Genomic DNA, 12192 nt, shown 5'->3' with positions numbered 1-12192 from the left:
TATCTTTTTCACTTATTTCTGTTCTAATCTGTATCATTTATTTTCTTCAACTAACTTTGGGCTTAGTTCATTGTTTTTCTAGTTCCTGGAAATGTAAAGTAAGGTTGCTTATTGGAGATCTAGCTTTTATCTTAATGTAGTTATTTCTATCTATAACCTTTCCTTATTTGTTTTTTTTTTTTTTTAATTTATTTATTCATGAGAGACACACAGAGAGAGGCAGATACATAGGCATAGGGAGAAGCAGGCTCCATGCAGGGAGCCCAACGTGGGACTCAATCCCGGGTCTCCAGGATCATGCCCTGGGCCGAAGGCGGCACTAAACCAGTGAGCCACCTGGGCTGCCCCTGGTTCATATCTATTATGTGCTTTTTATTTTTTAAAAGATTTTATTTATTCATGAGAGACAGAGAGAGAGAGGCAGAGACACAGAGGGAGAAGCAGGCTCCATGCAGGGAGTCCGATGTGGGACTCGATCCAGGATCATGCCCTGGGCCAAAGGCAGGCACTAAACCGCTGAGCCACCCAGGGATTCACCTAATATTATTATAATATTATCCTATCCTAACAAAGTTTGGTCCCAACACAAGCTGGCTACACCTTCATGCTAGCAGAACTCAAATAGTTATTTTCAAACTGCCACATACACAGTGAACAGAATCCCCAAGGTTAAAGGTGCCTTAAATAAGGCCTTCATTATCACACAAACCAGAAACACAGAAGGCAGGCTGTTCCAAGCTTTTTTATTTGAAGGCTGGAAAACTCCATCACGAGAGTCATATCAACAACCTGAAAGGAATAAAATGCTGGAGGAGTCCCTGTTGACTCTGGTTGGAGTCAACTACCCATTCACAAGAATGCGTTTGACAAACTCAGGACAAGTCCATGGGCTTGTCTGCAGAACCAGGATTGGTTTGGGCTGAAGACAGCCTTTGTTCCAGGGAAATGAAGAGCATAAAATGGGGAAGGTCTCAAATGGTGGAGGACACAACTCTGATGTATGACAAGTGGAGGAGAGGAGGCCTATGCCCCGTTTTTCTGCAAGTAACTTCCAACAAGTTCTTGTTTATGAGTGACACATGAGCACTATATAGAAAGGTAAGTCCAGGACCAAGAAAATCCAACTGCAACAGAGTAGCTCATGTTCAAGGACTATTTGAAGATATATGCACACCTCATGACAAGGACTATTTGAAGATATATGCACACCTCATGTTCAAGGACTATTTGAAGATATATGCACACCTCATGTAGAAGTCAATGTTGGGAAACACTGCAGATGGAGGAGTGAGAAAAGTAGGTAAGACATGGAGTCCAGAAAGGTATGGACTGGTCCTGCACAGAACATAAGAATAGAAGTGACATGTAGAGTTGATAAGTAGGCAAAGCATCAAGACTGAAGAAACACCAGAAATGAGGTGTGCCCCCTGGCACTGAACACTAACCAAATAGAATAGATTTCTGCTACAATTTATTTATTTTAAAGATTTTATTTATTTATTCATTAGAGACACAGAAAGAGACAGATACAGGCAGAGGGAGAAGCAGGCTCCATGCAGGAACCCGATGTGGGACTCGATCTCAGGACCCCGGGATCATGACTTGAACCAAAGGTAGATGCTCAACCACTGAGCTCTACCTGGGTGCCCCGATTTCTGCTACAATTTAAGCACAACCTTGATATTATGTCCTTCTCCAGGTACCAACCCTCCAGATCAGGATCCTCCATCTTGCTGTGGCTTGATCAGAGCCATTTGTGAACCATTTAAATAAAGGCTCTACAACCTACCCCCAAGATGACCAAATACATGGCACCTGGATGATGTAAGAGAAGAGCAGACAGTACTGGGTCAGAACAACTCAGCATGTGATAGCACACAGGAGGAAAAAAAATACAGAAAACGTAGAGGAGTTGCAAGAAAAAGACCGTGGTCCACACAACTGTAACTGTGCTGGTGTTAGCAATTCCTGGCACAAGCAGTCATGAAAAAATGTCAGCTAGAGGAAAGAAGTAGCAACTGGTATTCAGGTGCCTTGGACCTGCACAAAGTCACCAGGCCAGGGAAAGGGCAAGCAAAGTAAAATCAATTACAATGACCACTATATGCCTAACCTTGTGTTGGGGCTGCTCAGGGAGAGGGCAGTGCACACACCTCAGACTTCTCAGCCACAGCACAGGCTTAGGGAATTGGGGAAACAAGCAGTGTCCATGGTCCTGCTATGGGAAGGAGAGACCAGTGCCTGGGGAAAAAGAGAAGAGCAGAGAACATCTAAGGGTACTATGATGGGTATGAGGGCCTTACCCAGAGAGACTGTAAGTTCCTTTTTTTTCTTTTTAAAGATTTTATTTATTCATTTATGAGAGATACACAGAGAGAGGCAGAGACACAGGCAGAGGGAGAAGCAGGCTCCTTGCAGGGAGCCCAATGCAGGACTTGATCCCAGGACTCCAGGATCACACTCGGAGCCAAAGGCAGACGCTCGACCACTGAGCCACCCTGGCGTCCTGAGATTATAAGTTCAAAGCTTTCCAGCATCACATTATTGTATGAGTGTCTCTGAACCTCAAGGAGACCCTACTCCTGCCAGAACAAGTACATAGCCATGTCTTCAAGGGTCACAGTGCCCTATCATGATGGTGACACATGAAACCACCAACAGCCCTTCTCCAGAGTACCCACAATTCATCCATACACGAATACCCCATACCCATTCTCCTCCCAAGCCCTCCAACTCAGGGAATGAATCAGGCCTTGGTACAACTTGCACTGCTGTCTCCTCATGGGCTCACTGGTCAGGTCCAATCATCAGCAAAAAGAGGCAGGTGAACAAATGGATGTCTAAGCTGTTGCCCTCACTAGATGAATCCACACACTTCTGTCAAGCTATTCCTCTGATGTTATCAAAGTCCTGTAAATCTCAATACTAGGTCTCTGAAACCATCAGACACACTCTCTTTCCAAGTATTCTTTAGAATGCACAGCCCTCACATTCCTGGACACCACAGCCATATGCCCATGGCCATACCTCAATGCCCCACAGCACAGGCATCTCCCTGGTCTCCCTATAAGTCACTCTTGTGTTAGTCATCCCTCCTTTACACCACTGCGAGAAGAGCAGAATTCCCATCCTAGGGTTAAGGGGATGGCCAAACACAAAGTACCTAATACTGGACAGATAAGGTCAAAGGTAGTTTATTAATTACATATACTCACAGCCAGGGAGAGGAGGACACCACAACCTTATAGGGCCACATGAACGTTGTACACTGTGTAAGAGTAAACAACCAGGGGCTGTGAGATGCAAGTTTTACAAGATCAAGAGGTGGGGTACAATCTGGTTCCCACAGGATGATGTGAATGGCTTGTGTGAATAACCCCATGGCCTAGCAGAGAAGTGAAACCCATTTTAAAGGCATAAGCAGGGGGGATCCCTGGGTGGCTCAGTGGTTTAGCGCCTGCCTTTGGCCTGGGGTGCGATCCTGGAGTCCCGGGATCGAGTCCCACATCAGGCTCCCGGCATGGAGCCTGCTTCTCCCTCCTCCTGTCTCTGTGCCCCCCTCTCTCTCTGTCTATCATAAATAAATAAATAAATCTTTTTAAAAAAATATTTAAAAAAATAAAAATAAAAATAAAGGCATAAGCAGGAACTGCTCTGGTCCTCTTGATGAAAAGGGATGCTTGGCTAGGAAACTTTATCTAAGAGTGGGGAGAACTTGCACTCAGGCCATGTGAAGCACTTGGGAGTTTCATGAGGTGTCAAGGGAGCACATAACAATGGGTCTTAATTTTAGGCCATGAAATACAACTTAGCAGAAAACAGCCAGAGTTGCTTGGCAAATTCAAACAGGACCCAATACTACCCCAGAGTTCCCATGGCTCCTGTTGGGAGTTGGAAACACCTAATCCTTCTATGAAGGCCTCCCTCCTGGCTCTGTTCCATGCCTGACACTAAGCCACACAGAGCCAGTTGTGGATCTCAGAAACCCATGGCCCTCTTGCACCTTGTGTTGTGCTTGCTGTCCCCTCAGCAATGACAACCTTCTCTGTCCACCTAACCCTCATTCAAAGTTCAGTCCATTTATCACCCACCCCAGTCCTACTGATTCTTACAGATGACCATATTTGCCCCAACTACACCCACCAGGCTGAATGAAACACCCCAGGTCCCACCAAAGTCCTCACAAATCATAGAGAATAAGCAAGAGCTCTGGCCTGAGTGACATCTTGCCTCATTTACCCCTTATCTCTGAATCTTTCTCATCTCCATTCTTATCTTGGAAGCCCTGGCCATCTGCTAGACTAGTCAGTCTGATACAGCCTACGTTAGGGATACATACCACCCTCACCTGCATTTATGAATTCTAATACCATCACTAAGGTACCCAAATGAGAGACCCAGTGCTCAGCCCTTACCCTCTCCATCCTGGCCTATAAACAGCTTCACAATCATTAACAAGACTATACCTCTTATATGTAACCACAGATTAATTGGGTCCACACAGTAAATACCACATTTTGAAGGTCTCCAATTTGAACCACTTTTTGATTTCCCAACTTGTGTTTCCAGTTGCCAATTTGATGCCTCCACTCAGTGGTCTCTGAAATACCTCAGATTCTCAATTTGGCCAAACAAAGCTCCTGATATCCCCAGTGATTATTACTCCTACTATCAACTTCCTCATCTCAGTTGGAACTGCCATCCCTACAGTAGCAAAGATCAAATCCCCTGTGGTTATCCCTGATACCTCTGTTTTCTTCCCTCATCACACATATTAGAAAATCTAGTTTCGGGGATCCCCGGGTGGCTCGGCGGTTGAGCGCCTGCCTTCGGCCCAGGGTGTGATCCTGGAGTCCTGGGATCGAGTCCCACATCAGGCTCCCTGCATGGAGCCTGCTTCTCCCTCTGCCTGTGTCTCTGCCTCTCTCTCTCTCTCCCTCAGTCTCTCTCTCTCTGTGTCTCTCATAAATAAATAAAAATCTAGGGGATCCCTGGGTGGCTCACCGGTTTAGCGCCTGCCTTCAGGCCAGGGTGTGATCCTGGAGTCCCAGGATCAAGTCCCACATTGGGCTCCCTGCATGGAACCTGCTTCTCCCTCTGCCGATGTCTCCGCCTCTCTCTCTCTGTCATGAATGAATTAAAAAAATCTTAAAAAAAAGAAAGAAAAGAAGAAAAAAAAGAAAGAAAAGAAAAAAAGAAAACAAAAGAAAAGAAAGGAAAAGAGAGAAAATTTAGTTTCGGATGCCTGGGTGGCTAAGTCAGTTAAACGTCTACCTTCAGCTTAGGTGGTGATCCCAGGGTCCTGAGACTGAGCCCCATGTTGGGCTCTCTGCTCAATGGGGAGCTTGCTTTTCCTCTCTCTGCCTGCTGCTCTGTCTACTTGTGCGTGCACGTGCATGCTCTTGTCAAATAATAAAAAAAATAAAAATCTTAAAAAAAAAAAAAGAAAATCTAGTTTCCCATTTTTAAAACATGCATCCCATGTTGCATCCAGAAACGCAACCACTCTAAATCACAGTCCTGGATGATTAACCGTCACCAGCCTATGTTAGTAGCCTCTGCCCTGATTTCCCATGATCTGTTCTCCACTTTACATTCAGGAAGACTGTTTCGACTTTCCTAATATTATCCCTTTCCTCTGACCCAAACCTCCCATTACCTCCTGAATAGACTCAATTTTTCAGGCAGTCATTCCTGTCCCAACACCTAACCTCCTATTCTTTATTCATATCATAAAAGGAGGCCTGTGAGGCACCTGGGTGGCTCAGAACATGATCCAGGGGTCCTGGGATTGAGTCCCACATCAGGCTCTCTGCAGGAAGCCTACTTCTCCCTCTGTCTGTCTCTCTCATGAATAAACAAATACAATCTTTAAAAAAGAGAGAGAGAGAGAGAGAGCAAGCTGTGGTTCCTAAACACCCCCAGCTCAGCTTTACCTCCATGTATTTGCATATCCTGGTATCTGCTCCTGGCTTAACCCTTAACACTCATTTATGTTGGTTGCCAGGAATGGGAACGCCTTAATATAACCCCTGACATGAACTTAGAACTCTGAGATCGGGGTTTCTCTAGAGTCCTCAGACCCAAGGACTGGGAAAGTGGCAGGTAAGAGTCCCAGGACACCACAATCCAGAGAACATCTGAGCGGCAGTCATGGCCAGTAAGGGACGCGGACACCCTTTATACATCCCTGTTGGTTCCATAAGTATACTTCTGTAGTCCTGGGGCTTTGCGGGAAAAGGCAAAACTTTAAAATTTTTAAATTTTAAAATTTTAAAAATGTGACCACGGGGGAAAGGGAAATTGAAAGGGAAATTCATGCCTCTGTGTACCCTCCCGCGGCCGTGGAGCCAAGTGACCTCAGGCTGGCCGTCTAACCAGTGGGCCTCAGGGCTCAGTGTTGCCTTTTACCAGCTGTGTGACCCTGAACAAAGACTCAACCTACCAGGGCCTCAATGTCCTCATCACTCCTCACCCCTTACGGAGATCCTGTCCCTCCTTTGGCCAAAACTCCCCCTGGCGTCCAGAGTCCTTACATAAAGGTGCCGCAAGTCTCGGACCGCCAGCTCCTGAGTGACCCCGCCTCACGCTCCCTGTTCCCAGACCTCAGACTCCTCCCGCCTCAGCCCCCCGACCCCCGAAGCCGCAGCCTCTGCCCCAGCCCGCCTCTCCCCTGCAGCCCGCTCCCGCACGCCAGCGCTCACACGCGGGGCCCCCACCCACCGGCGCCTCCCTGTCCGGAACACCCGGGCCTGGGCCGCAGGGACCCGAGCAGGCGCCCCGTGCTCCGGCCTTGAGGGTCTGGGTCGGGGGAGGGCGGGGAGGGCCCGGGGACGAGCGTTTACCTGCGCTGGGGCCCTGGGCTCGGCCGCCGCCATCGGACTCTGTGGACGGAGCGGACACCGGGCTGGGGGTCCCTGTCCCCGACCCCGTGAGGCGCAGCCCGGGCGGCGTCGCAGAGCCGTGCGCCAAGTCTCTGCCCTGAGGACGACTCTTTTCACATCTACTCGGCTCCGTCACCTACTCCTCAGCCCTGCGGAAAGGATCTCCGAAAACTGCAAACTACGCCAACCAGCCGCAGAAAGCCGGAAGTTCCGCCCCGATGCCATGCGCAAGCACAGATACGCGTCGTCCTGATCAGTTATCGCCTCCTCTCAACGCAGAATCTTCTGGGTAATGTAGTCCCGGAGCTCTGGAGGTGGCTGGGAAGGGTGTTCTCCATCCTGACCAACCAGAGCATTGACTGCGCGGCACTAGGAGGGAAGCTGGAAAGTAGTACTTCTCCTACCTCAAGGAAGGTAGAGGCTTTGCCTGTGTCAAAGGCGGAGAAAAGACATTGTTTCAGACTCCATAAAGTCAGCATGCCTCAAGAGGATAAAAATCGGGGATCCCTGGGTGGCTCAGCGGTTTAGAGCCTGCCTTCGGCCCAGGGCGTGATCCTGGAGTCCTGAGATCGAGTCCCACGTCGGGCTCCCTGCATGGAGCCTGCTTCTCCCTCTGGTGTGTCTCTGCCTCTTTCTCTCTCTCTCTCTCTCTCTCTCTCTCTCTCTCTCTCGGTCTCGTGAATAAATAAATAAAATCTTTAAAAAAAAGAGGATAAAAATCTTATTTGAGATGCTCCCAGATCTATTTAACATAAATGGCCTAATCATCCCATAATCAGTCAGTCATAAAATGAGTCGTAGATGGGACGTCTGGGTGACTCAGCGGTTGAGAGGCTGCCTTTGGCTCAGGGCGTGATCCTGGAGTCCCGGGATGGAGTCCCTCATCGCGCTCCCTGCATGGAGTCGGCTTCTCCCTCTGCCTGTGTCTGTGTCTCTCATGAATAAATAAATAAAATCTTTTAAAAATAAATACAATGAGGGCAGCCCTGGTGGCGCAGAGGTTTGGCGCCGACTGCAGCCTGGGGTGTGATCCTGGAGACCCGGAATCGAGTCCCACATCGAGCTTCCTGCATGGAGCCTGCTTCTCCCTCTGCCTGTGTCTTTGCCTCTCTCTCTGTGTCTATGAATGGATAAATAAAATCTTTTTTAAAAAATAGAAAAAAAATAAATACAATGAGTCCTTGAATAGCTGGAAACATTATGTTATTGCTCTTCAAATGCTGTGGCTTGAAGTGCTATTCAGCATTTCATTATGTTTGGTCAGGAAGAATAGAAAAGACTCCAAAGAGGGCCATGACTGGGAAGGAAGAAGAGGGATGTTAGACCGCCTGAAGCCGGTGGACAAGCTCTGTGTCTGAATCCCATAGAAAATTTCTCCTTTGCCTATATCATCAAGGATTGTGACCCACATACTGAAAAACACTTTTTATCCACTTTTTTACTCCATATACTAAGATACACTCGATTCTTTTAGCAATCTGAGAAACATCTCAATCTGAGAGCAACTTAACCAATGCTATCTTTTTTTTGTAATAAATTTATTTCTTTAAGATTTTATTCATTCATGAGAGACACAGAGAGAGAGAGAGAGAGAGAGGCAGAGAGAGAAGCAGGCTCCATGCAGGAAGCCCAAAGCAGGATTTGATCTCGGGACTCCAGGATCATGCCCTGGGCCAAAGGCAGGTGCTAAACCCCTGAGCTACCCAGGGATCCCCTATTTTTTAAAGATTTTATTTATTTTTCATGAGAGAGGAGAGAGAGAGAGAGAGGCAGAGGAGAAGCAGGCTCCATGCAGGGAGCCCAATGTGGGACTTGATCCCAGGACTCCAGGACCACACCATGAGCTGAAGGCAGACGCTCAACCACTGAGCCACCCAGGTATCCCTAGATTTTATTTTATTTTTTTTAATTTTTATTTATTTATGATAGTCACAGAGAGAGAGAGAGAGAGAAGCAGAGACACAGGCAGAGGGAGAAGCAGGCTCCATGCACCGGGAGCCCGACGTGGGATTCGATCCCGGGTCTCCAGGATCGTGCCCTGGGCCAAAGGCAGGCACTAAACCGCTGCGCCACCCAGGGATCCCCCCTAGATTTTATTTTTTTATACCAGTTTTAGGATCACAACAAAATTAAGCAAAAGGTACAGAGATTTTCCCTATATCTCTGCCCCCTCCCCCAACCGAAGCTCCCCCATTACCAGTATACCTCCACCAGAGTGTTGTATTTGTTGCAATTTATGAAACTTCACTGACATATCATTATAACCCAAAGCCCACAGTTGTATACGGATTCACTCATGGTATACAGTATATGGATTTAGACAAATGTATACTGACAAGTATCCACCATTATAATATCATATAGAGATGTTTCCCTGATCCAAAAATTCTTTGTGCTCCACCTATTCACCCCTCCCTGTAGTGCTAGGACTTGACAATAAACTTTTTTTTTTTTTTTTTTTTTTTTTTTTTTTTTTTTTAACTTTTTATTTATTTATGATAGTCACAGAGAGAGAGAGAGAGGCAGAGACACAGGCAGAGGGAGAAGCAGGCTCCATGCACTGGGAGCCCGACGTGGGATTCGATCCCGGGTCTCCAGGATCGCGCCCTGGGCCAAAGGCAGGCGCCAAACCGCTGCGCCACCCAGGGATCCCGACAATAAACTTTTGATTGCCAAGACATCAATTTCAAAGACATCCATCTGGAAAAAGCATATTGCCAGCTTTTTTTTTTTTTTTTTTTTTTTTTTTTTTTTTTTTTTTAGATTTTATCTATTTATTCATGAGAGACAGAGAGAGAGAGAGAGAAAGAAGCAGGTTCCGTGCAGGAAGCCTGTGGAGGACTTGATTCCGGGATTCCAGGATTCCGGGATTCCAGGATTACGCCCTGAGCCAAAGGCAGACGCTCAACCGCTGAGCCACTGAGGCATCCCATATTGCTGGCTTTTTAACATAGCTACTAGTCAAATGACTGGTGTAAAGTCCCAGGCAGCCTAAATAACCGATCACTTAAGTGACCCTGTTTTTCCCTTTGTGACACAATTCCCACTCTTATGTTTTAAATTCTCCAACAAAGAGGGGACCTGTGAAACCCTTGGCAGCCCATACATGGCCATAATCAAGGCAGAGCTCCAGGTTCACACCCATCCCTATCTCTACTGGTGACCCCCTTGTGTGGCCCTTGTGTGTGCCTTGTATCCTTCACTACCTGTGAGTAATAAATCTTGGTTTTTCAAAGTTCTTGGTGGTTTTCCCTGAGGTGTGTCCTGCAATCATAATAAAAAATCATGAGGGGTAGTCCAGCCACGACATTAGCTCCAGAGATATATCTATGAGGGCTTGCCACAAGTAGTACTGAACCTCAGGCATTCCTAGCTGATTGCCTCATTATTGATAGGCTGAGACCAACACAAAACCCTCTCTTACTCTAATGTTGCTATTTTGTAAAGGTCAAGGTAGAAAGGGAGCATCTGAATTCTGAGATGAGGCACCTGAATCCCATGATCTCCTCTTTTTGCTCCAAAGTGATTATTATCTTCCAGTGGTTGCAGGGATCGTTCTGAATGGGGAATTGAGATTATCTCAAAAGTGTTTTTAAATGCAAATTTCAGAACATTAGTTATAAGGTTTATGCAGTTATTCAAGACAGTGTCAGACACAGCTCTGAGGAAACATCAGGAAAGTCTGAAGAAAGTTAGGATCATGGAGAATTTTTATCAGGGCTTTTATTCCTGAAAACATTGAGAAATACCAGCTTGCAGGGAGACTTGAAGGGGATATTTACTGTAGCCAGATTGGTAAAAATGAATAAGAAGCTGAGGTGTCCTATTTATTCACAGCTTCAACAAGTGTTCATTGAGCAAGTACTCAGTTTCAGGTAGTACTATACGTGAATGGGAGACCTTGGGACACAGAGACAAAAACCATTGTCTACGTGCAGCTTACAGTCTTTTTTTTTTTTTTTTTTAATTTATTCATGAGAGACAGAGAGAGAGGCAGAGATGCAGGCAGAGGGAGAAGCAGGCTCCATGCAGGGAGCCCGACACGGGACCCAATGCCAGGTCCCCAGGATCACGCCCCGGGCAGAAGGTGGCACCAAACTGCCAAGCCACCCGGGCTGCAGCTTACATTCTTCAAATAAAATAGGCAGGTAATATGAAAGAAAATCATGAAGTAACATAGTAGGTTAGCATGTGGTAAAACAATGAAAACAAGAGATCAATAGAATGTAATATTACATAGCACAGTAAGGGGGGGGGAGATTCTTCTTCATAAGTCCATTGAGAAAACATTTTAAAGAGATAAGGAATGAACCATATGGGTGTTTTTGAAATAAGTTTGGAGCAGAAGAAGCAGGTGACTGGCTTTGCTGGGTAGAGCCCTCACAAGGTTCAACAGCAGTGGAGGGTGCAGGACTTGAGCCCAGTTCATTCATCTGCTTTCCTCACTGTAGAGATACTCAGAGGATGCAGGTAAGAACACTTGGGTGTACCTCTTGAAGCCTACAATTCCCCACCTTGGTGGACTCTGGGCCAGAACCAGGCTGGATTTCATACAACCCTGGTTTTCCCAGTTTGATCTTTGGACTTTTGCCTTCACAGTCACTTGGGAACCTACTGGAAATGCATCTTCTCATTTTTTTTTTTCTTTTTTCTTTCTTTTTTTTTTTTTTTTCTTTTTTTGCATCTTCTCATTTCTGAATGCAGACCAACTAAATCAGTAACTCTGGAAGTCAGGCCCTGGAATCTGTCTTACTCTTCACTCTTCAAGTGATTTTTTATTTTTTTTTAAGATTTTATTTATTTATTCATGAGAGTCACAGAGAGAGAGAGAGAGAGAGAGAGAGGCAGAGACACAGGAGGAGGGAGAAGCAGGCTCCATGCCGGGAGCCTGACGTGGGACTCGATCTCCAGGATCGCGCCCCGGGCCAAAGGCAGGCGCCAAACTGCTGAGCCACCCAGGGATCCCCAAGAGATTTTATTTTAAACAAGATTTTATTTATTCATGAGAGACAGAAAAAGAAAGGCAGAGACATAGGCAGAGGGAGAAGCAGGCTTCCCGTGGGGAGCCTAATTCAGGACTTGATGCCAGGACCCCAGGATCACAACCTGAGCCAAAGGCAGACACTCAACCACTGAACCACCCAGACGCCCCTCAAGTAAGAGATATTAAATGGATAAAAATGCTGTTCATTGAGAGACATGCAGTCACTGGATATACAGAGGAGGGATCCCTGGGTGGCGCAGCGGTTTGGCGCCTGCCTTTGGCCCAGGGCGCGATCCTGGTAGACCCCGGATCGAATCCCACGTC

General features: G+C 46.7%; 1 protein-coding gene across 1 annotated transcript in view; it reads right to left on the bottom strand.

Moving 5' to 3' along the window:
* LOC140632458 (uncharacterized) overlaps positions 1 to 7123 on the bottom strand; it is a 49939-nt gene extending 42816 nt beyond the window's left edge. The window contains exons 1-2 of the mRNA XM_072824507.1: positions 6846 to 7123; positions 5005 to 5147 (exon numbers count right to left, since the gene is read on the bottom strand). The gene's annotated coding sequence lies outside the window, so the exon portion shown is untranslated. The remainder of the gene's footprint in view (positions 1 to 5004; positions 5148 to 6845) is intronic.
* Between the last annotated feature and the right edge of the window lie 5069 nt (positions 7124 to 12192).

This window comes from Canis lupus, chromosome 1, assembly GCF_048164855.1.
Source record: "Canis lupus baileyi chromosome 1, mCanLup2.hap1, whole genome shotgun sequence".
Taxonomy (NCBI): domain Eukaryota; kingdom Metazoa; phylum Chordata; class Mammalia; order Carnivora; family Canidae; genus Canis; species Canis lupus.
Note: the sequence above shows the minus strand (reverse complement) of the source record. Positions and strands in the feature narration are given on the sequence as shown.